General features: G+C 43.7%; 1 non-coding gene across 1 annotated transcript; it reads right to left on the bottom strand.

The window, feature by feature from the left end:
• Positions 1-24,662: 24,662 nt before the first annotated feature.
• Positions 24,663-24,747, bottom strand: Trnas-gga (transfer RNA serine (anticodon GGA)). Its single transcript is given in 2 exon segments — positions 24,663-24,697; positions 24,707-24,747. It is a non-coding gene; the product is annotated as a tRNA-Ser (tRNA).
• Positions 24,748-26,834: the final 2,087 nt, after the last annotated feature.

The following is a 26,834-nucleotide window of genomic DNA, read 5'->3' as shown; positions in this document are numbered from 1 at the left end:
CCATCCTTTAAATCCGTGCTTGTGCTCCGTTTCTAATGACCTCGCTGTCGATGAGACGTTAAACTCTAATATTCCTTCCTTCATTACTGGTGCATGAGAGTAAAATTTTACTGCCCACTACAGAATCTTACTTTTTCTCTTAGAGAGAGACACCTTTTGGTTGTGTGACACGTGGACAGTGTGGCGAATCCCGTTGTAACTTAATCTGGTCTACACGGCTGGGTACACCCTGCATCGCACAAATCCAATTACGGCCTAGTATTGAGAGATGCAACGCTTCCTTGCAGTTGCTTTGAGCCTGTAGTGCACCGAGTAACTTACTTACCGTAACTTAATGAAGTTGTGGGAAGCAGTGTCTCTGCCTATTAAAGCGGGCGGTAGGCCGCTGTGGTAAAACAGTGCGCTCGTGTCAGGCGGTAATGTGATGCACTTCTCGGACCACCCTTTCCACTGCTCCATCTTTCAACTTTTCCTATATTTCGTTAAGTCACTCAGTGTTAATACAAAGACGGTTCCTTACAAAAAGTTCCCTCGATCATTCCTCAGTAACGGCCTTAGCGCTGATACAACAGCAAGCCACACTATAGTACGAGCATGAGAAAGGGAGAAACATGGTATCTTTGGGATGTGTGTGTGTGCGTCGTGTTCAAGAAAGCGTACGTCTGATTTACGTAATTGATTTAATTCATCTATAAAGTTTAGCAATTTTTGATACAAGTTCTGTCCTGCATAACTTCTGTTAGCTTCCGGCGAGGGAAGTGTAATTCGCTTCAGATAACCTCCTAGTGGGTATCACACCGCATTGTGCTCCAAAATAACACCAGCTGCGGTCGAAAACATTATGGGACTAAACATCTGAGGTCATCAGTCCCGTAGAACTTAGAGCTACGTAAACCTAACTAACCTAAGGACATCACACACTGCCATGCCCGAGGCAGGATTCGAACCTGCGACCGTAGCGGTCGCTCGGTTCCAGACTGTAGCGCCTAGAATCGCACGGCCACTCTGGCCGGCTATTACGGCCAGAGGTGGTTGTTCTGGGTACTGATTTCTCAGGATCTATACACCTAAATTGTTTGAAAATGTAATCACATGTCAGTTCTAGTATAATATATTTGTCCACGAATACCCGTTTATCATCTGCATTTCTTCTTGGTGTAGCAACTTTAATGGCTAGTAGTGTATTTTCACGGGTCGGTTAGTACACAAAACTGTAGCTGTATATTGTTTGTGATATAGACCCAGAGAAAGGAAAGAAATAATTTCGGCAGTTTTGAAGTTAAGTTTTTAACCTAAGTGGATAAGAAAACGAAAGGGGTAGCGGTATATCTTGGAGGAAGAAGGGCCATCGTTGGGCCGCTGCGACAGATGGAAGCGGCGTCGGGACCTCCGGCGTCCCACTGGGTGGGCTAACAGCCGGCTGATTATATTGATTTACATAGATGACACAAGCGATAATCCGGCCAGCAACACGGCCTGTCGCCGGAGACGCGGGTACTTGCACCCGAGTAAAGACGTAACAAGACTTTGGTGTAACGCTGCATGTTATCGCGGTGACGTGCTTCCTGACAGCTTATTCCGGCCGTTCGTATGCGTGAAGGCTCACACACGGACATTTATCACTTCACGCTACGCCTTATGTCTCGGTGAGGTACTGGCATCTGACAGGTAATGAGGTTGCCGTGAACATAAAAACAAACGCCGTCCAGCCGTTCCCGCAGTATTTTAGTACTTTTGTGCGCTTCCAACGTATTAACATACGGAACATGAAATTCCGATCATATGTCCTGCAACAGTACTGAAATTATGACTTTAGTGCCTCGATCAGAATGTAGAAAACCAAGTTAAACCAAATGCTACCAAAATGAACGTTTGCGCTTTTCGTTTGCCTAACCGGCAAGCCCCAAGGAACCTGATAATCACTTGGTGAAGTTCTATATTGTAACTCCGTGACTATCCCATTTACTTAGGAGTTCTACATCTACATCTTCAAGATTACTCTGCAATTCACATTTAAGTGCTTGGCAGAGGGTTCATCGAACCACAATCATACTATATCTCTACCATTCCATTCCCGAACAGCGTTCGGGAAAAACGAACACCTAATTCTTTCTGTTAGAGCTCTGATTTCTCTTATTTTATTTTGATGATCATTCCTACCTATGTAGGTTGGGCTCAACAAAATATTTTCGCATTCGGAAGAGAAAGCTGGTGACTGATATTTCGTAAATAGATCTCGCCGCGACGAATAACGCCTTTGCTTTAATGACTTCCATCCCATCTCGCGTATCATATCTGCCACACTCTCTCCCCTGTTACGTGATAATACGAAACGAGCTGCCCTTTTTTGCACTCTTTCGATGTCCTCCGTCAATCCCACCTGGTGAGGATCCCACACCGGGCAGCAATATTCTAACAGAGGACGAACGAGTGTAGTGTAAGCTGTCTCTTTAGTGGACTTGTTGCATCCTCTAAGTGTCCTGCCAATGAAACGCAACCTTTGGCTCGCCTTCCCCACAATATTATCTATGTGGTCTTTCCAACTGAAGTTGTTCATAATTTTAACACCCAGGTACTTAGTTGAATTGACAGGCTTGAGAATTGTACTATTTATCGAGTAATCGAATTCCAACGGATTTCTTTTGGAACTCATGTGGATCACCTCACACTTTTCGTTATTTAGCGTCAACTGCCACCTGCCACACCATACAGCAATCTTTTCTAAATCGCTTTTCAACTAATACTGGTCTTCTGATGACCTCACTAGACGGTAAATTACAGCATCATCTGCGAACAACCTAAGAGAACTGCTGAGATTGTCACCCAGGTCATTTATATAGATTAGGAACAGCAGAGGTCCCAGTACGCTTCCCTGGGGAACACCTGATATCACTTCAGTTTTACTCGATGATTTGCCGTCTATTACTACGAACTGCGACCTTCCTGACAGGAAATCACGAATCCAGTCGCACAACTGAGACGATACCCCATAGGCCCGCAGCTTGATTAGAAGTCGCTTGTGAGGAACGGTGTCAAATGTTTTCCGTATATCTAGAAATACGGAATCAACTTGAGATCCCCTGTCGATAGCGGCAATTACTTCGTGCGAATAAAGAGCTAGCTGCATTGCACAAGAACGATGTTTTCTGAAACTATGCTGATTACGTATCAATAGATCGTTCCCTTCGAGGTGATTCATAATGTCTGAATACAGTATATGCTCCAAAACCCTACTATAAACCGATGTCAGTGATATAGGTCTGTAGTTCGATGGATTACTCCTACTACCCTTCTTAAACACTGGTGCGACCTGCGCAATTTTCCAATCTGTAGGTACAGATCTATCGGTGAGTGAGCGGTTGTATATGATTGCTAAGTAGGGAGCTATTGTATCAGCGTAATCTGAAAGGAACCTAATCGGTATACACTCTGGACCTGAAGACTTGCCGTATCAAGCGATTTGAGTTGGTTCGCAACCGCTAAGGTATCTACTTCTAAGAAACTCATCGTAGATCAAGTTCTAACTTTTCAGAAACATGGTACTTACAACTGCTTGAAGATCGATGGGACAGACAATCTCCGGGGTTTCCCGTACGACCATTTCACAAGCTTCCCGTGAATATCAGGAATCCAGTAAATCATCAAACCTCCGACATCGCTGCGGTCGGAAAAAGATCCTGCAAGAACGGGACCAACGACAACTGAAGATAATCGTTCAGCACGACAGAAGTGCAAGCCTTCTGCGAATTTCTGCAGATATCAGCGCTGGTCCATCAGCAAGTGTCAGCGTGCGAACCATTCAACGAAACATCATCGATACGGGCTTTCGGAGCCGAGGGTTCACTCTTGTACCTCTGATGTCTTCACGACACAAAGATTTACGTTCTCTGCACCTGTCAACACCGACCTCGGCATGTTGATGACTGGAGACATATTATCTGGTCGGACGAGTCTCGTTTCAAATTGTATCTAGCGGTTGGACGAGTATGGGTATGTCAGCAGGCGACTGTTCAAACTGGTGGAGGCTCTGTAATGGTGTGGGGCGTGTGCAGTAGGAGTGACGTGGGACCCCTGATACGTATAGATACGTACGTAAGCAACCTGTCTGATCACCTGCAATCATTCATGTTCTTTGTGCATTCCGACGGACTTTAATAATTCCAGCAGGACAATTCGACACCCCACAAGTCCAGAATTGCTACAGAGTGGCTCTAGGAACACTCTTCTGAGTTTAAACACTTCCGCTGACCACCAAACTCCACAGACATGAACATTATTGAGCATATCTGGGATGCCTTTCAACGTGCTGTTCAGAAGAAATCTCTATCCACTCGTACTCTTACGGATTTATGGACAGCCCAGCAGGATTCATGGTGTCAATTCCCTGCTGCACTACTTCAGACATTAGTCGAGTCCATGTCACGTCGTGTAGCGGCACTTCTGCGTGGCCGGCCTTTGTGAACGAGCGGTTCTAGACGGTGCAGTCTGGAACCGCGCGACCGCTACGTCACAGGTTCGAATCCTGCCTCTGGCATGGATGTGTGTGATGTCCTTAGGTTAGTTAGGTTTAATTAGTTCTAAGTTCTAGGGGACTGACGACCTCAGAAGTTAAGTCCCATAGTGCTCAGAGCCATTTGAACCAACTTCTGCGTGCTCGCGGGGTCTCTACATTACATTAGGCAGGTGTACCATTTTCTTTGGCTCTTCATTGTAGATGTACATGTAATTCCTTGAGAGAACCTTCTCTTACGCCAGCAACGTCATAAAGTTTTAGCTTAGAACACGCTGTAAAATGCTGCAACTCATGTACGTCAGCATTATTGGTCTCTAATTCTGTTATCCACCCTTTTACCATTTTTATAAACGGGAGTGACCCACGCACTTTTCAGTCACACGGGGCTATTCGCTGCCAGGAGATTCTCGGTAAATATGAGCTACGAAAGGAGCTGATTTGGCGGTGTAAACAATGTCTGATGTAACTGGAATTCCGTCATGACCTGATGAATTTATTGGTTTAAGGAGCCTTAATTACTGTTCAATACCTAATGTGCTACTATCTCTCAAATGTGAGTCTCTGCGGCTCTCAAACGTTAGTACGATAGACTTCTGTTGCGAGAATACGTTTTTAAGTGCGGAATGTCGACTAATGACGGATCCCCGAGAGACTGATTGGGAGCTTTGCATCCACTCATTGACTTTACGTATGACACTATGTTGCTAGGATTTCCTGACCGATCTTTTGCTGGGACCTGATCGTGAAAATCACTGTAGGCCTTACGATTACACGTGTTGCTATTAAGTTTTCTACATCAGTCTCCCCGCAGCTCCTTCTGTAGCGTGAATATAGTATTCCATGTTTTCACAACATTATCCGAATAGTATCATTACGCCAATGTTGCTCATTTCCGTCCTTTGTTACTTTCTTGATGACCGTTTTGCCTATGGTTGCTAAAAATCCTGTAGTATTCTGATGATCACTAATCCCACTCTCATTAATGACACTCTCTAGAATGTAGGGTACGTTTGCAGTCAGGATGTCTAAAATATTTCGAAATATTTCTATGGCAGCTGGGTAATTGCTATACACCTTCTGTCGGCTATATGGTAAAGCTTCCCAGCCCACTACAAAGAATCTCCCCAATCATCCTAAAACGCAGAGTACTGGTACTACGAATTTGTAGGGTAGCAACACTGTTTCCGGTAATAGCTCATCTTCAGCAAACAGAAAATGGGACAGAGGTGCACATTTTCATTTGGTAATTTTTGTGATTAATTATAGTGTAGGAAACATGGAATATAGCCCCACAGAAGTACCTTCATACATTAATATTCTCATTCCGATCCATCCAGTACAAAACCTCTCTTCAGCTGACCCGTGACTTCCTTAAACAGTTTCTGACGAATTCCAGGATGCTTTCTTTTATAATGCAGCGATATATTCTCAGCCTACCAGGTTTCCGAAACCAACAGGCCAAAGTAGGAACCGCTGTTTGGGAATGCAAATAGATACGTGTGTGAAATTAATTATCCCGCCTGCGGCTAGTCCATGTACGTTTAGAATTTTCTCTCTCGCTCTCCCGCCTCTCTCCCCTCTCCAAACCTCACTGTCTCTCTCTCTCTGTCTCTCTCTCTCTCTCTCTCTCTCTCTCTCTCTCTCTCTCTCTCTCTCTCTCTCTCTATGGCCGGGCGAGGTGGCGGTGTGTTTATGACATTGGGCTCTTATTTGGCAGAACTGGGATTCGAACATCCGCTCGGACATTCCGATTTAGATTTTCCGAAGTTGTTATAAATCTAGGTTAATTTTTACAAAGAAGAATACAGCAACCAGCCACTGGTTGCTGTCTTCTTCTTTGTAAGAATTAACCTACATTAATTGTACACAGCCACGCTCTCACCATGTCAGTTTTAGACAAAATAGCATTGTTATACATCGCTTCAGACTTGCATTAAGCAAGGCCATGGATCCAAACTGTTAAATCTGCGCTGTCTCCACATTTAACAGTTTAGGAGAGGCAGACCGTTCAACTCCACGCTTGCACCCACCCTCTTCCTTTACCAAATCTTTTAGTTCTGTGAAGAGCTTAACGCCTTTATTTTAATGACATGAGTTGTAATCCACTCACTGTATCATTCCAAAGCATGGGTTCGTCTCCGTGATTCCAAGTTCATGATCCAAGGTCCTGCAAGATAGCAAAACGATCCATTTCTTCTGTATACGACATCAGAATGAAGAAAAAATCAACAAGAATCGCAGGTATACTACAAGTTTTGACAAGTTTCTACATGCATTCTTCGATAATTCTGTATATATTTCTCCATAATTCCTGTAATTGCAATAAAAAAACACATACACAGACACTAAAAGTTTCATAGAAACGCATTTCTGGCCCGTTGGCATTTCAGTGCAGGCCCTTGCATAACAACTGAAGCACTCATAATGAAGCTGTGACTTAGAAATGTACGTTGGTTTGGCAAAAACTATTGAAAAGGCAGTAGACGTATTTTATTATTACGTTTTCCATTTATTCTAGGTGTTAAGATCAGTTACGATAGCTACCATGAGAGGGCAAATGGTCTACAGGGAATCTTCTCGTAATCATAGAAAGTGGACTGGGAAGAAGAACTACTTATGCTGGTACACTATTTAATGAAATCTGTACAGCCGTTTCTGATGTATAAATGTAGCTACATTGTTTTCATATAACAAATAAGAGATACTCTAGCTAAGAAACGAAGAGGTAGCCTTAAATGAAGAACGCAGTGCAAGGAAAGTTCTGGAACACAAAGCACAAGAAAAAGTGTGAACGGTGTTACGAATTGAATAATTTTTACACACTGATAAGACAAAACATTATGACCACTGCCCACCGCGAAGTAGACAGAGCAGATGGACGGGGGATCCACGTACCGAAGATATGGGCTGCAAATGGGGAAGTCCATTGACATAACAGATTTTGACAAAGGAACGATTAATATTACGCAGAGCCTGTGAATGAGTACTCGAAAACGTCGAAGCTGGTCGAATTTTCACTTGCTACTGTCATGAGCATCTAAGAAAGAGATGGAAGGACAGTGAAATTACCACTTGCTAGATGGTTGGACGTCTAGACACTTCACAGAACGTGGGGTTCGGAAGTTGGCACGATCTATAAAGTTGTAAAGATGGCGATATGTGGTATCTATGACGAAATAAAACAATGCTGGTGCACGTACAAGTGTTTCGGAGAACACCGTCCATCGTACAGTGTTAAACATGGAGCTCGGCCGCAGACCACCCCTATGTGTTCACATATTGACCCAAAAACATCGTCAGGTGCGATTGCAGTGGTCAAGGGACAATCGGGATTCTACCGTCGATCAATGGAAACGTGTCGGCTCTTTGGGTGAATCACATTTTTGCTTCACTAAGTCGATGGTCGTCTCCACAAACGCCGTCACCGAGATGAACTGCGACTCGACACGTGCGGTGCGCCTCGGACGCAAGCTGGTGGGAGCAGTATTGTGCTATCCTGTGCCTGCATGGGACCTGTGGTAGCAATCGAAGACAGGCTGACAACTGCGAACCTCCCGCATCCCTTCATGCTTGATGTCTTCCCTGGCAGAGATGTCATCAGTCAGCAGTATAATTGTCCTTGTCTCGGAGCAAGAACCGTGCTACAGTGATTTGAGGAGCATTATAGTATTATGTATTGGAATCAAATTGGCCTGATATAAAACCTATGGAACCCATCTGGGTCCCTATCGGGCGACATCACCGCGTACGCACATCGGCTGCCCGTTATTTACACGAATTACATAGCCTGTGCGTAGACATCTAATGGCATATGCCTCCAAAAGCCTACCAACAAGCTGTCGGATCCCTCCTGATACGTAGAATCAGTGATGTATTTCGTTCCAAAGATAGAGAAACAAACTATTAAGTAGATGATCATAATGTTTTGGCTCTTAAGTTACGTCCTTCCTTTACAGCGCAGGACACTGACGCTGTATACTAATGTAGGAGCTTAAATTTATTTGTTGAATCGAAGGGAATAATGTACAGTTGAAAGTTAACTGTATTAATCGTTGTGAAGAGGCTTCAAAATTCGTTGGTCCTGAGAGTACAACCGCATGGTTAGCAAAGCAAGAGATATACATCTGAAACGTAATTGCTGTAATTTAGCGCATGATAAAGTGTAGAAAAAGTAAATGCTTGGGTCTCTATTATTAAATGATAACACAAACGGTTGAGTGGACTGATCCTGTCAACACATCAGCGCATGCTTAATGGGTTTTAACTCCTGCAGTGCGGCAACCGAGACGGCGATTCTGTACAACAGGTAGCAGTCTGCTCGGCGCCGCGCAAAGTACGGTGATTAGCACGGCGCTCTTTTCCAATGAACAACTAGCGATTTCCTACAGTGTATTCTTGAGCGTGCTGAGACACATAAAGAAAGAGATAATTCACGAAGACTCAAAATGTGAATAGAATATGGGTACCTATGTTGGCGTTTTGCTGTAAGTACTGCCCCAAGAGGAGAAATACATTACTTCATCCGACAATTGTTGCAACTAAAGCGGTAAGAAAAGGCACACAAATCTCGTATTTGCGAAAGTGAATCTATCTCACAGTATCTAATAAAATAGTTGCGAATTTTCAGTTACTTATAAAGTAAAATTGCCGTGAATATTTGTTGATCTACAAAATTGTGAATTCAGTTGTACTCAAACGGTTACGAATAGCGGAAGGTCAGATAGTATCGAACAGCGGATTATATCGGACAAGAACTGTTTCTAAACTCTGTTGTGCCCCTGCTGTGCCAACTGTGGGGCAACAAGGTAACTCCCGCGGTTTTGAATCAAAACAACAGCATGTTCCGGAGCGGCAATTTGTTATCTGTTACTAGCAAGTTTTTCGGTGCACGAGCTTAACTTTGGAGTGTTGCGTTTTGTTTGCAAATAATTAATATTATCCAGAATGAGATTTTCACTCTGCAGCGGAGTGTGCGCTGATATGAAACTTCCTGGCAGATTAAAACTGTGTGCCCGACCGAGACTCGAACTCGGGACCTTTGCCTTTCGCGGGCAAGTGCTCTACCAATTGAGCTACCGAAGCACGACTCACGCCCGGTACTCACAGCTTTACTTCTGCCAGTATCCGTCTCCTACCTTCCAAACTTTACAGAAGCTCTCCTGCGAACGCAGGAGAGCTTCTGTAAAGTTTGGAAGGTAGGAGACGGATACTGGCAGAAGTAAAGCTGTGAGTACCGGGCGTGAGTCGTGCTTCGGTAGCTCAATTGGTAGAGCACTTGCCCGCGAAAGGCAAAGGTCCCGAGTTCGAGTCTCGGTCGGGCACACAGTTTTAATCTGCCAGGAAGTTTCAATTAATATTATATTTTAATTGTACCTTTAGATACAGCTGATATTTTTTTTCGATATGGTCGGCTGTGACACAGTCTCGCTCAACTAATAATAAAGAGAGTGTTAAACTAGCACAGCTGTACGATCTGTTTGTATCGGAAAAAGCAATTTCGGGTCGTGCGTGATGAAAGAGATAGCCTAAAGACGTAAATTTATACTGTTCTTACTTTAACAGGTGAAGATAGAGAAATCAGGACTTAAATATGATGAAAATAACATGAAGAGCGCAGCAAAAAAGTGTGAAGAGTGTTAGAATACAACCTTCAGAAAATATTATGAAGCTTACGTTTCCACACTACTTGTTCTTCCCCTACTGTGGATATGTAATTTTGACAACGAGCATTTCATCTTAGTTATACAAAATTTATTTTTGTGCCATTTTATTAGAGATAAATTATGCACAAAACAACATTCGAAAAAAAAAAGAAAAAACAACGTATGCAAGAGACTTAATTTCTCTACGTTATACTTTGCTAACAGGAAAAAACGAAATATATGTCTCCGTCAAGGGGCTTTAGCTCACAGAGACATTTGACTGGTGCTGCAAGATTTACAGAGAAATTAAATGAGATAACAAGAAACAGGGACATAACTGTTACTCTTACAGTCGGAATTATTCCTGCTGAGGTACGGAATAACAGTCCCTATCTATTTTTGAGTCTAAGTATTTGCGCGCTGGTTGCCATGATAAGCTGCTTTTGCATTGAAGAGGATTTACAGGGAGATTTCATCAGAATTGTGCGAGAGATATAAAATTTACGCCGAAAAGTAGCAACAGGAAGATTAATTCCAAGTGACTGCATACGAGATAAAAATGAAGTTTTCTGAAACGGAATCATTGCATGCTCTCCTCAAAGTACATGGAATACATTAACTGCATCATTTTTTAATCAAATTAAACATTATGGTCAAGGCAATTGTCCAAAACGGTTCTAAATAATTCGTAAGATTTACACGTTACAAGTATTTGTATGAAAAAGGTACATAACGCATCTAGACCTGCGAAGGGTGCTCGAGTGCATGCCATATCAGCTAGGTGGTTGAAGCAGGCATAAATATGGATATAGATTATAATATGAAAAAGGGATAAAGCAGAGTTAGAAACCGATCAAAGTAGCACTGAACAGAAGACGCAAGATGACACAGTCTCAATCTGTTCAGTTTTGTTACTCCACTGGAAACTTAGCCCGTGTGTTTTTCTTACAGTCCGCACCACGCATTAATGCTGTAATCTACAAAACGTAAAAAAAGTAGAATGTTGTAACTACGACGCATGTGTATTTGCTTTAAGTGCACCATGTTCAGTCTAACTAGGTTTAATGTAAACGTTCAAAGAACTTTCGCAAAATAGTTTTGGATTACAAGGTAGTCTTATAGGACAAAAATTATGGTACAATTTAGTGTGAAATAAAATGTGGAGAACAATATTTTTATCCTCCTTGGCTCTTCTCGATCATCCATATTATTATTTCGTATACACTGAGTTGACAAAAGTTGTGGGATAGCGACGTACACATAAACAGATGGCGGTAGTATCGCATACACATGGCACAAAAAGGCAATGCATTGGTGGAGCTGTCATTTGCACTCGGGCCATTCATGTGTAAAGGATTCCGACGTAATTATTGGTGCAAAACGGGGATTAGCAGACTTTGAACGCGGAATGGTAGTTGGAGCTGGACAGGGGAGACATTACATTACGTAAATCGTTAGGGAATTCCATATTCAGAGATTTACAGTGTCAAGAGTGTGCCGAGAATACCAAATTTCTGACATTACCCCTCACCACGGACAACGAAATGGCCGACTGCCTTCACTTAACGTCCGAGAGCAGGGGCCTTTGAGAAGAGTTGTCAGTGCTAATAGATAAGCAACACTGGGTGAAATGACCGCGGAAATCAATGTGGAACGTACGATGAACGTATCCGTTCACAGTGGAATGAAATCTGGCGTTGGTGGTCTATGGCAGCAGTCGATCCTTTTCTATCAGCACATCGCCTACAGTATCTCTCCTGGGCTCGTGACCATATCGATTGGACCCTAGACGGCTAGAAAACCGTGGTTTGGTCAGATGACTCACGACTTCAGTTGGTAAGAGCTAATGGTAGTGTTCAAGTGTGGCGCAGACCACACGAAGCCATGGATCCAAGTTGTCAACAAGGCACTATGCATGCTGGTGGTGGCTTCATAATGGTGTGGACTGTGTTTAAATGGAATGAATGGGTCCTCTGGATCTTCGGCTTCTTGGAGACGATTTGCAGCCATTCACAGACGTCATGTTCCCAAACAACGATGGAATTTTTGTGGATGATAATATGCCATGCCATCGCCGGCCGTTGTGGTCGAGCGGTTCTAGGCGCTTCAGTCCGGAACCGCGCTGCTGCTACGGTCGCAGGTTCGATCATGCCTCGGGCATGGATGTGTGTGATGTCCTTGGTTTAGTTAGGTTTACATAATTCTAAGTCTGGGGGACTGATAACCTCAGATGTTAAATCCCATTGTGCTTAGGCTATTTGAACCATTTTTTGCCATGTCACCGGGCCATAGTTGTTCGAGATTGGTTTGAAGGCCATTGGTTGGTTGGTTGGTTGGTTGGTTTGGGGGAAGAGACCAAACTACGAGGTCATGGGTCTCATCTGATTAGGGAAGGACGGGGAAGGAATTCGGCCGTGCCCTTTGAAAGGAACCATCCCGGCATTTGCCTGGAGCGATTTAGGGAAATCATGGAAAACCTAAATCAAGATGGCCGTACGCGGGATTGAACCGTCGTCCTCCCGAATGCGAGTCCAGTGTGCTAACCACTGCGCCACCTCGGTCGGTGCAGGCCATTCTAGACGGTTCGAAAAAATATTTTTTCCACCCAGATGGCCCGACATGAGTCCCATCGAACATTTATGGGACATAATCGGGAGGTCAGTTTGTGCACAAAATCCTGCGCCGGCAACTATGGCTGGCTATAAAGACAACCACCTCAGTGTGTATGTCATCTCTAGAACAGTAAGACATTTCTTCTGTGAAGTATATTGTAAGAGTGTTGTCACATTTTGTCACATTTATGTGTCGTACATTAAGTCTCTAGCACTAAGATATTACGTGGAATAACACGCAACAAAACAAAAGTTAAATACGCGATCATACTCCTTGCAGTGTAAATAGCCTGTGACATTAATCCTTCCAGAGCTGAATTTTTTCGGAGGAAGTTAAATTTTTATTTATTTATTTATTTTTAAAGATTTTAGGTGCAAGATTAATACAAAAATATGTGCCCGTTTTTAAATCATACTTTGTACACTTGGCTTCATTTTATGGATTAAAATAACTAATTACGAAATATTCTCTATTGTTATAAATAGTAAAATAATTATTTAATAATTACCATGCGAAATAACAATGACAGTATTCACTTATAGATTGGAATATAGTGAACCAATAACATCCGTGTACTGTGGTGGTCAAGAGCTGCTACGCACTGCTACATTGCTTCATAGTAATGCTCAACAGTTGGCACCAGTTTTGCATGATGAAATTGTTGAACACTCACAAATATGTATCTGAGGTTTCCAGTGGGAAAAAATACTTCTGGTCCACCGAAGACACAGTAAAAGTTAATGCACGCAACTGGAGCCAGAGGATCTGAAAGATTTAATACAAGCTAAAACTTGAACGAGAATCGGTGCTGTTGGCAGAATAGTAGGAAGCAACAGAATAAAGTCCTAACACTTCCTGATTAATGAGAATCTGCGATAAAAATATAGTGCTAAAGCTGTCCCTGGACGTCACACTGGTGTCTTTCTAACAGATTCCCTTTTAGTAATTGGAGACATTAAAATTCAATTGGACACGGATAAGAAATTCAAGACTATCCATTGATGCTGTTCTGGCGATAGGCTGTGTACACCTTAAGGACTAAATATTTATAGTTAAGAGTGCGTCCAGAGACGTAGTTAGTCTTGTGTGATACAGAATAGTCACAGAAGTTACAGTGCGGTTTAGTAATAATGAACTGTGTTTGCAAAATTCATTTCAAGGTACAACCACGGCCCACCGACGAGAACGTACTCCTGCTGAACAGCATAAGCCATTTGAACGGGGTCGCATCGCGGGCCTGATGACCGTGCAGTTGAGCGCCCCACAAACCAAACATCATCATCATCAGCATCATCGCGGGTCTGCGGCAAGCTGGATGGACGTATCGACGGACTGCTGCATATGTTGGGCACAGTATATCGGTTGCGTGTCGCTGCTTTCAAAATTCGGCTGTGGAACATTCGCACACCTATAGAACAGGTTCTGGAAGTATGTTTAATACAGGCGTACATCAAGATCGACGCATTGTTTGAGCAGCGGTGGCCGTCCGAACATCAGCCGTGGACGATGTGCGGGCACATGTTGAGCCAGCTGTGTCATCTGGGACCTTCCAAAAACGTCTGCTTGCAGCACCATTAAGATCACGTGTGCCCCTCTCCAGGCTACAACTGACACCACGACACCGCAAAGCAAGGCTACTCTGGTGTAGTGAAAGAACTGACTGGACAGTGCAAAGCGTTCTGCTGTCTTCAGTGATAATAGAGGGTTCTGTCTGTATGCGGCTGATGGACGTATATGAGTATGGTGTAGGCTTGGTGAGCTATCTGTTCCAGAGTCCATTCGCCCACGACACAGGTGTCTCAGCCTTCATGATGTGGGAGCCCGTAAATTACCACCATGCTACAGTCACATCTTCGACAGGAGGTGATGTGATTTTCAGCATTACAATGCACTTTTACATACGGTTGCTGCGTCACGACGTGGTATTTGTGGTGTGCAATAACTGCCCTGGGCCAAGATCATCCGATATATCGCCAAATGAGTACATATGGGACATGATGGCAGGAACTTGGTCTTTCTGGCTGGTTCAGATGCCTCTGAGCACTATGGTACTTAACTGCTGAGGTCATCAGTCCCCTAGAACTTAGAACTACTTAAACCTCACTAACCTAAGCACATCACACACATCCATGCCCAAGGCAGGAATCGAACCTGCGACCGTAACGGTCGTGCGGCTGCAGACTGTAACGCCTAGAACTGCTCGGTCACTCCGGCCGGCGCAAACTGCTGTGGTCATCGGTCCCTAGACATACACACTACTTAAACTAACTTATGCTAAGAACAACGCACACACAGTCCCATGCCGAGGAAGGACTTGAACCTCCTGCGGGAGGGGCCGCGCAATCCGTGACAGCAGGCCTCAAACCGCACGGCCATTCCGCGCGGCGTGTGTTTATTTTGTCTGAATTTGATATCATATACTCCTACAATGATCAGCCACCTTTTACACCGTATGTCAATAAAATGACGTCCTTAAAGTTATAGCATTATTTCTAGCAGTTTGTGTTAATTATTCTTTTAAATCACGTTCATTAAAAAAGAAACAGCTTTCTATCTCTACCTTAGAAAAATCTTCACTGAATTAGTGGAGTAACTGAACGCGCATTGTCGAGCGAGGAGAAAATATTACTTCTCAGCAGAGTTACCTTTGTTTGCAGCTCGTTTAACGTCACCGCCCTCAGCATACGGCGACTGTTGATAGCGTGCAAACCGCAGCTAGCGTTTGCGCAGTGCAGCCTTCCTTTCCTTCTCCTAGCACGACAGGTGTGCCAGAGTATAATTAACTCGCAAAGCCACTGCAGAGCCTCTCCTCCGAGTGATATTAGCAACAACCAGGGCTGCAGCTGCAGAAGACTTAATTTTAATTACCAAAGAAACTGGAACTAAAGTGAAAAGATTGCAGTGCATTACAGTTGATTTATTCACTGTATTATAGGTCAAACACATGTGTCATTCGTTTATCTCTTAGACACATATGAGTTTATGTTCCATAATGCGTGACTCGTTTTCTCGGTCTTACTTTACGCTCATTTACACGTACAATTAGGAATTATTTCACGGGGAAGTTAACAAAAGGCATATCTCGTACCTTCCTAGTCGTTGAGTAAGACGACTGGGAATACTGATCCATTCTCAAACAGTCGAACTCCGTCAGTTCAGTAGTGTACATGAATAATAATAAAATCCCGAAATGAGCGATGTATATTCTAAGGGAAAACTGAGTATTGACGAAAGATACCAACAATTGCAAGACAACAGGCGGGACATTGTCAACAGTATCGCACGCTATTTCTCCAGTAGGCACCGGGTGTACAATTGAACCCAGGTCATTAATGTACAGTTTGAGGGTGACCAACTCGATGCCACTTCCTCTGCTCACTTCACCCGTCGGCTGATGAGCTTCCATTGGTCAGTGCCATGTGGTGTCATCAAAGACACATCAACACTGCGAAGACATTTCTCTTATTTTCAAAGCTGCAGTCGCTGACCTCGTTTCTTATTATAATTTATCAGCAATTTTAAACTCAGCCCGAACAGGCCATGAAGGCCCAAGGGTTACTGACCGGCCACAGTGTTATCCTCAGCCCACAGGCGTCACTGGATGCAGATATGGAGGGCCATGTGGTCAGCACACCTCTCTCCCGGCCGTATGTCAGTTTCCGTGACCGGAGCCGCTACTTCTCAATCAAGTAGCTCCTCAGTTTGCCTCACAATTGCTGAGTGCACCTCTCTTGGCAGCAGCGCTTGGCGGACCGGATGGGCACCCATCCAAGTGCTAGCCCAGCCCGACAGCGCTTAACTTCGGTGATCTGATGGGAGCCGGTGTTACCACTGCAGCAAGGCCGTTGGCCATTTTAAACAACTGTGTTACTTAAATCTGGTTCCCGTCAGATCACCGAAGTTAAGCGCTCTCGGGCTGGGCTAGCACTTGGATTGCTGACCATCCGATCTGCCGAGCGCTGTTGTCAAGCGGGGTGCACTCAGCCCTTGTGAGGCAAACTGAGGAGCTTCTTGATTGGGAAATAGAGGCTCCGGTCACGTGAACTGACACAACGGCCGGGAGAGCGCTGTGCTGACCACAAGCCCCTCCGCGTCCGCATCGACTGAAGCCGGTGGGTGGAGGATGACACGGCGGCCGGTCGGTACCCTCCGGCCTTCATGGCCCGTTCGAGCGGAATTTAGTTTTGGTGTTATTTAAATACGATACACGTTTAAATACCATTGATTATTTTTCAATTTTTTAAGCGCTCCAAAAATAAGCTGCGACATGAGTAGAATTGTTACGAAATTTAGAGAAATTTGCTGATGACGAGCGCCTGGTGGATAGATTGGTAGCACACCCTCAACATAAACAAATACGTTATGCGCGTAATCGCACGAAAAGGGCCCATTCGTTTGACCACGCGATCGCCGATTAATCACCGAAGTACGCCAAGTATCTATACCTATCGATTTAAAGTGGAACTACCATACAACTGTAGTTGTAGATAAGGCAGGTGCCCTACTGTTTAGTGTATCTTTTACTATTCAAGCTTTCGACGTATTTTTTGCTTTGGAAAATAGCACGGTTTCAAATGTGCATATTAGCACCTTTGTCATAAATAATAATTATATGGCACACAACTTACCTGGATGTAAGTTACTTCTTAGCAAGCGTTATAACATTATACATGCAGTCATTTTCTTTTACTTGTAACCAATAAATTAGGCACCAGAGAGCTATTTTTTAATTCCGGTCACTCATATACCAAAAGCGAACTAGTTTGATAAATGGGTTTGCTAAATGATAATTCTGTTACATATTTAATGATAAGTTCATCACGAAATAATAAGTGAACTATTTTATAGAGCTAGTTACGGTATTTTGCTCAAATATTATAAACGAAATATGTACACTGCAGGAAATATATCTTTAATGCAGTTCTTTATTTCGAACATCGTGATTTTGCGAACTGACGTGTGACAGCGTCTGTTAGATTTTGTGGTATGTTTTTAATGCTTCTTATTTCAACCCACTGTTGATGTAAAATAATTCTCAAATTTTAAATCTTCTATTGTTATATGTAATTAGTTCAAAACCTCCATGCTCATTTCTTGAATCACTGTGTCCTTTGAGCCATATCCTACAAAGAACTCAAAATATGTTAGCGTTTGACATTGTAATGTTGTTTTTATGTGACCTTTAATAATTTTTTCGTTATCTTATCAATTTTATGGATTCTTAACATCAGTCTAAAGTACTGCATTTCTAACGCATTATCCACCTCAGGGTAGTATTTTGTAGATTGCAGCATTTTGTTATTTACAGAAATACGGCTATCAGTAGAACATAAACCATTCGCTTTTTGAGACTATGCTTATATGTTGACGCTCCAAATGTACTATTGAAATTCTTATGACAGTTGTATTTCGGAAACAAGATGTTAGTTTTGATAAAAGTGTATGAATTATACGAAAATAAAATAATTTTTACTCAAAGTCGATGCATAAATGTACATCCGCAGCCGACATCGATAATACACACTATTTGCACTCTGCTACAAAGTAACAGGTTGGTGACGATATTTTTATAACCAGAACTAGAGCGGCAAGGGAATGATTGGTGATAATTAGATTGTCGATTTGTGTCCAAGATTAAATCGAAAATATTTCCTTACGGTCTCACGGACTTGCAGTATGTGATATTACTGTTGGTGTTCTATCGGCCTGGGACTTAAAGTTCAGGGACACATGATATAACTCGGAACTAATAGGTTTTCTGACGGCACTGGTTTTCTATTTGTCCTTTAACTCTGTCATTGCCATCAATAACACAAAACCAAAGCAACAATCCACACACATCGATCACAATCACACAGTGAACATTACAATATTGTATTCATTTTAGATGTAGAAATTGTGCAACTATAGCGTGGCATACGTTGGAGGAACACACACCACCGATACCATTTTTAAATGAATAACACACCACATTTCCCTACAACTTTATAACAGACAAGCGTGCAGAACTATGATAACATCTCAACAGTAACAACAGTAAGTAATATACTTCCTCGTCCTTGCAATATACTGCAAGGGGTGTAACTTTAAGCTAGTGTTCAAATGTGCCTGTTATTGCTTAAACTAACACTTGCCATTTCATTCACTCTCGCACTGTAATTAAAGCGTGCACCAGTCACATAAAATCAGCACGTACAATTTAATCAACCAGGGCATGGACAGAAAGTGGACTCGATTTAGAAAAATGACCTTATTCCTGCATATGTGATTAGAGGGTATCATTCCGATAAAAACTGAGCTACACCAAAGACGCAACACCCGCACTTCGAATAGGAGCAATTTTCAATGGGCGCTTATAAGGAAAAACTTTTATGTTTGCTGTCTGAGCCAGAAAATCCATACAGTATTCGAATTTATTCCGCCATAACACAAACGAAATGCTACACTGGACAAGCATTCGTCAGTTACCCGCACGACATGCATACATATACACTCCTGGAAATGGAAAAAAGAACACATTGACACCGGTGTGTCAGACCCACCATACTTGCTCCGGACACTGCGAGAGGGCTGTACAAGCAATGATCACACGCACGGCACAGCGGACACACCAGGAACCTCGGTGTTGGCCGTCGAATGGCCCTAGCTGCGCAGCATTTGTGCACCGCCGCCGTCAGTGTCAGCCAGTTTGCCGTGGCATACGGAGCTCCATCGCAGGCTTTAACACTGGTGGCATGCCGCGACAGCGTGGACGTGAACCGTATGTGCAGTTGACGGACTTTGAGCGAGGGCGTATAGTGGGCATGCGGGAGGCCGGGTGGACGTACCGCCGAATCGCTCAACACGTGGGGCGTGAGGTCTCCACAGTACATCGATGTTGTCGCCAGTGGTCGGCGGAAGGTGCACGTGCCCGTCGACCTGGGACCGGACCACAGCGACGCACGGATGCACGCCAAGACCGTAGGATCCTACGCAATGCCGTAGGGGACCGCACCGCCACTTCCCAGCAAATTAGGGACACTGTTGCTCCTGGGGTATCGGCGAGGACCATTCGCAACCGTCTCCATGAAGCTGGGCTACGGTCCCGCACACCGTTAGGCCGTCTTCCGCTCACGCCCCAACATCGTGCAGCCCGCCTCCAGTGGTGTCGTGACAGGCGTGAATGGAGGGACGAATGGAGACGTGTCGTCTTCAGCGATGAGAGTCGCTTCTGCCTTGGTGCCAATGATGGTCGTATGCGTGTTTGGCGCCTTGCAGGTGAGCGCCACAATCAGGACTGCATACGACCGAGGCACACAGGGCCAACACCCGGCATCATGGTGTGGGGAGCGATCTCCTACACTGGCCGTATACCTCTGGTGATCGTCGAGGGGACACTGAATAGTGCACGGTACATCCAAACCGTCATCGAACCCATCGTTCTACCATTCCTAGACCGGCAAGGGAACTTGCTGTTCCAACAGGACAATGCACGTCCGCATGTATCCCGTGCCACCCAACGTGCTCTAGAAGGTGTAAGTCAACTACCCTGCCCAGCAAGATCTCCGGATCTGTCCCCCATTGAGCATGTTTGGGACTGGATGAAGCGTCGTCTCACGCGGTCTGCACGTCCAGCACGAACGCTGGTCCAACTGAGGCGCCAGGTGGAAATGGCATGGCAAGCCGTTCCACAGGACTACATCCAGCATCTCTACGATCGTCTCCATGGGAGAATAGCAGCCTGCATTGCTGCGAAAGGTGGATATACACTGTACTAGTGCCGACATTGTGCATGCTCTGTTGCCTGTGTCTATGTGCCTGTGGTTCTGTCAGTGTGATCATGTGATGTATCTGACCGCAGGAATGTGTCAATAAAGTTTCCCCTTCCTGGGAAAATGAATTCACGGTGTTCTTATTTCAATTTCCAGGTGTGTATTTTGCACACAATGCTGAGGAATAAAGAGTTCCCCTCAAAAGGGAAAAGGGAAATTGGGATTTTTCATCCTGTTGATGATGAGGTATTTAGAAGCGGAGAACAAATTTGGATAGGACAAGGATGTGGAAGGAAACAGTATGTGTCAGTTCAAATAACGACTCATTCTGGCACTCGCCTTGATCGATTTACGGAAACCACAGAAAATCAGACGGCCGTACAAAGATTTAAGTTCAATTCCTCCCAAATGTGATTCCAGTGCCTTCATCAACGAGATGGTAGCTACTGCAAGGTGTTAGCTACTGGATCTTAAACGTTTATTGCCACCAGAAAAATCCCACTATCTAGCATTCCACAGTAGCTGACACCTCCAGTAGCTCACACTCCCAGTAACTGACACTCCCAGTAGCTGACACCCAGTACTTCTGGTGGGAACAAGTCTTGGCTTGATAAGTACGAGCTTGCTGACTAATCACTTTTACTTGTTTGAACAAATCACAATTTACTGAAACCATCTCAACTTGCTTAGTCGATGCTATGATTAAAGTTGCTGACATCTGCACATGCGGACTAACACAAACTCCAAGAATGTAATGTTTCTCCAAGTCAAGATAAATGCAGATGTGGGGTTATGAGAGAGTCACTATGTCAACTAACCGTTATTGACCCACATAATAGTGTCTGGGGGTAATTGTGAATTGGTGCAGTGATGGTCAGACCATTTGTCAAAAACTGGCTAATACCAGCAAAAACTGACCACAACTGGTACATTAACATTGCAACAAATTGCCTGCCATGTTACAGCAGTTTTAAAAATCAGCAGCTTACTCTGTAAAACTATAACAATGTAGTTGACTCTGTAACACTGCAACAAGCGTTTTCGTTACTTGGGGACCATTTCCCAATGCAGCCTTTTTCGAGTATAACCGTTTTCCAGTGTAACCATTTTCCAGTGTACCATTTGAAGTGTAACCACTTTCTATTCTGACTATTTTCCAGTGTAACCATTTGGGATATAATGACAGCTGCCATGTTAACTGACCATCATTTCCCTACCCAATAGCATCCTGGCGGGGGGGGGGGGCAATTTGTTTCAGCTTTGAAAGCACAGTAACCTTGTTACTTACCTGTACAAATGTCAGAATCCTATTTCGTCGAAGTGCCATGTAGTTTCGGCTGTGTGACAGCGGAAGATAACAACATTTTGCACTACAAGATGTAGTTACTATCCAAGTATTGGGTCACTATTAATTTTGGCTGAATGTGATGTCAGTTTTAGAGACAAGTTTTCGACAAATTTAGATAGAAGAATAACATTCTTTACTTTGGTAATTCTCGTCGATAATTGCACTTCAAGCAGTAATTTATATCAGCAGTAGTGTCCATGTGTATTTTTCGATGTTATAGAACAATTATTTTTTTGTTGAATTTAACGCAAGGTACGAAGATAGAACTACCTATATTTTATTTTAGTAGTGCCAATAAGTGAGCTGTGTGCATTTTAATATGTAATACAGATGGTTTAAATGGGAAAATATTTCATTCGAGGGTTCATTGTGCTTACACAGGGTGGTATAAAGATCGAACTATGATCAGTCACAAGAGCTACTTAAATTAAACCTGTAGTACCAATATACAAGCCACATGTGTTTCTTTTTAAATTTTGTGAAATAATTAAGTAACAACAGCAGTGCCATGTGTGTTTTGCTCTTGTAATCTTACGCATTTCGAGAAACAATACGATTTTATGTTGGTAAAACGTTCCAGTTTTCATTCATGATCAGATATTTGTAATTATACTTGCGTATCGTGTGTGTGTGTATGTGTGTGTGTGTGTGTGTGTGGGCGGGTGTTTGTGTTTGTTTGTACTCGAATCACTCCTTACTCTGATAAATCATTTTATTTCAGTGTGCAAGGATTTCATTGTCGAGATATCGACCTTTCACCCCTGTCCTGTCCCACCATTTTCTCTGGTCATGTTTCGTCTCTGTTTTGTTCTACCGTCTTATTTTGCCCATGTTGTGTTGTATGTAAATATTTAAAATTATGATGTTCTTGTACATTACGAAATTAAACAGGTTAAATGTTATATTGCAATAAAGATCTACTCAAAACACATTCCGTCCATTCTATAACCGTATTTGGTCAGTTTGTTAATCTGTTGGTATGCTGTGTGTGTTTTTACATATATTTTTGTGTATTAAGATTGTATTTTCGGTATTATTTAGTAGTTAGTTATAGGAAATACAGTCTGTGGACGTTTTAGAGAGCCTTGTCAACCGAATAGCTACTGTAACATATTGCAGCCTTCCTCGAAACTTTTTTGCGCACATAACTTCAAATAGGTCTAATTTAGATGCAATTAAAATCAATATTAGCCTGTTAATAGGATAAATTATATTTTTCGAGTGTAGAACATGTTGCATTATCTTATTCTCCTCCAAAATAGTGCTTGCGTAGCTGAAACATTACCGAAAAAACTATAAAACCGTCAGGTTATCACAGTTCGTTCTATGCACCATCAATAATATAAAATGTTGAAATGTGTGTGAAATCTTATGGGGCATAACTGCTAAGGCCATCAGTCCCTAAGCTTACGCACTACTTAACCTAAATTATCCTAAGGACAAACACACACACCCATGCCGGAGGGAGCACTCGAACCTCCGCCGGGACCAGCCGCTCAGTCAAGGACTGTAGCGCCTGAGACCGCTCGGCTAATCCCGCGCGGCATCAATAATATAGCAGCAGAGGAAACGACAACACCTTTTACGTGTTTGAGACGTAGAGATATCATTGTAACATTTGACGTAAACATTGCGTGTGTTGCTGACACTTTTTTTTTTTGGCAAGATGTGTGTTTATGTAACAATGGCATAAACAACGTTGCTGACGTCTTTCTGCGGAAATTTTACTCACTCAATTAACACTGTGAAATTTGTCAAACTCCGCAGAACAATTTAGATGTAGAAACATTTAGTTTTGGGAATCACTATACTTTATACAATGTGTTGGCTAAAATGGGAATATCATTTACCTGCTTAGGATGATACTTCTCAGCTATAAACGTTTTGTAACTACTTAAGTGGGAAATAGGAATGGGTACTTAATTTGAGAAATCACAGACATGTTTAAGGCAGAAATAGGGAAGGATGTACGTGTATGTGAATGTGTATATGTTTCGCTGACGTAATTTATAAGTGGAAATATTGTAAGTTACATTTTTTGCACAAGTCCTTGGCCAACTATTTTGAACATGGTGTAAACAAAATTTTAAAAAATGGCTCTGAGCACTATGGGAATTACTTCTGAGGTCATCAGTCCCCTAGAACTCCCGGAATGAGATTTTCACTCTGCAGCGGAGTGTGCGCTGATGTGAAACTTCCTGGCAGATTAAAACTGTGTGCCGGACCGAGACGCTAACTCGGGACCTTTGCCTTTCGCGGGTAAGTGCTCTACCAACTGCGCTACCCAAGAACGACTCACGCCCCGTCGTCACATCTTTACTTCTGCCAGTACCTCGTCTCCTACCTTCCAAACTTTACAGAAGCTCTCCTGCGAGCCTTGCAGAACTAGCATTCCTGAAAGAAAGGATATTGCGGAGACATGCCTTAGCCCAGCATGGGGGATGTTTCCAGAGTGAGATTTTCAGTCTGCAGCGGAGTGTGCGCTGATATGAAGCTTCCTGGCAGATTAAAACTGTGTGCCGGACCGAGACTCGAACTCGGGACCTTTGCCTTTCGCGGGCAAGTGCTCTACCAACTGAGTTTCAGACTCCCAGAATGATGACCATTTTAACTCAGATTCTCCGCAGATTTCACACTAGATAAATATGTTTGTTCTTGAATGGAAGTCACAATTTCGACACATTTGTACTGACATACAAAAAAATGGCTCTGAGCACTTAACATCTGAGGTCATCAGTACCCTAAAACGTAGAACTATTTAAACCTAACTAACCTAAGGACATCACACACATCCATGCCCGAGGCAGGATTCGAACCTGCGTCCGCAGCGGTCGCGCGGTTCCAGACTGTAGCGCCTTGAAACCGCTCAGCCACTCAGGCCGGTTAAACACAATTTATATAATTTGGATTCTTTTGAGCTGCTCTGGTGCTACATTAGATAAGGAGGGCACTGACCTGCTCACATGTCGACACAAATGTAAACAAAGTGGGGCAAAGAGTACCTTGCCATACAACAGGCTTGTAGAGCAGGCGTAAGGTCTTATGACTCGTGTCACGTGTAAAATGAAGTGTAAAGTTTTTGTCGATTTCCCTAAATCGATTATTCCTTCAACATCGCCGCGGCAATTTCCACCCTAATGCGAGCTACTGTTCCTTCTTTCGTAACAAAGAACTCGCAGTACGTTAAGGAGCATCACAGATCCCGTATGTTTGAGTAGGTAGGGTGTACGCGTGTGCTGGCGAAAGTTGCGGCCAGCGCGTAAGTACGAGGCGGCGCGGAGCAAGGCGGTGGTGTGGGAGGCAGCCGGCGGCCACGAGATTAGCGGCCGACCCCCCCTGGCGCTGGCCGGCCAAAGCTGGGCCACCTTTAGTCTCCGGATATTACACAGTCACTCACTGCAAACTAGGTCGAGTGTGTCCGACAGCTCCTGGAACCTCCGGCCGCTTGTAAAAGCCTCAGCGACAACCAGTTTTGGTTCCCGGCGTTCAGATATTCTCCGAGACTTCTATTACGTAAGGAAGAATGTACTCCCTTTCTGACCACACGCTTGCCTTACTAGCACTGTCGGCGCTTTGTAAAACTCTGAAAGCAGTTCCAGTCTTCGCCGAGTAAATTAACTTCCTTCGCGCTGCGGGTGACATCAGTAGTGGGTAGAAGAATGAACCGGCTGAGACAATGCCGCAGCAACACAGTAATTCTTTTGTTCCTTTTTGTTTAGCACGCTACGTTTCCTAGACGCAGAGTCGACCTGCTACTTTCAGATAATCCTAAAGCGTCCATTAACAGCAATAAAACAGTCAACTGTGTGTAATTTATGATTTATTGTAACCTTACAGTTATCTTAGAGCTGTAGCTACCCGCCTCCACAGTCGAGGTTGCTAAGGCATGTTAGTGCTTTATGATAGATGGCTCAAATATATGTACTGAACAAAATATAGACATATATCGGAACCTGAATTGTGTCTGAACGAGATGGAGAGCTGATTATGTAATACTACTGATCACAGGACTATGTGCGATTGCCACTGACATTAACGCAGTGTCTCGGGCAGAGAGGGCATACTGTACTGTTGATGGTGGTCCGTCAATCGGATGGTGGCGCTACGATAACCGGCCCCTTGCTGCTATTCGACAGAAGTGGGCTATTTTCATGACCGTTACACGATGCGCACAAGTGTGAACAAAGAAAAACTTTCCGATTTAGGCTGGTGGACTCCCAAGGGTGCCTATAACAGTATCATTCACAATCGACGATGGGTAACGACGAAGCAGTCGCATTTATTTCATGTAAAAAGCGCAACTTGTATGTCAGGCCGACCGTTGTGGCCGAGCGGTTCAAGGCGCTTAAGTCTGGAATTGCGCGACCGCTACGGTTGCAGGCTGAATGGTTCAAATGGCTCTGAGCACTATGGGACTTAACATCTGTGGTCATCAGTCCCCTAGAACTTAGAACTACTTAAACAAACAAACCTAAGGACATCACACACATCCATGCCCAAGGCAGGATTCGAACCTGCGACCGTAGCAGTCTCGCGGTTCCGGACTGAGCGCCTTAACCGCGAGACCACCGCGGCCGGCACGGTTGCAGGTTCGAAACCTGCCTCGGGCATGGATGTGTGTGATGTCCTTAGGTTAGTTAGGTTTAAGTAGTTCTAAGTTTTAGGGTACTGATGACCTCAGATGTTAAGTGCTCAGAGCCATTTTTTTTTGTATGTCAGTACAAATGTGTCGAAATTGTGGATTTCACTCAAGAATAAACACATTTATCTAGTGTGAAATCTGCGGAGAATCTGAGTTAAAATGGTCATCATTCCGGGAGTCTGAAACTCAGTTGATAGAGCACTTGCCCGCGAAAGGCAAAGGTCCCGAGTTCGAGTCTCGGTCCGGCACACAGTTTTAATCTGCCAGGAAGCTTCATATCAGCGCACACTCCGCTGCAGAGTGAAAATCTCATTCTGGAAACATC

This window comes from Schistocerca gregaria, chromosome X (genome assembly GCF_023897955.1).
Source record: "Schistocerca gregaria isolate iqSchGreg1 chromosome X, iqSchGreg1.2, whole genome shotgun sequence".
NCBI classification, from domain to species: domain Eukaryota; kingdom Metazoa; phylum Arthropoda; class Insecta; order Orthoptera; family Acrididae; genus Schistocerca; species Schistocerca gregaria.
The sequence above is the reverse complement of the archived record's forward strand: the minus strand, read 5'-3'. Positions and strand labels throughout refer to the sequence as shown.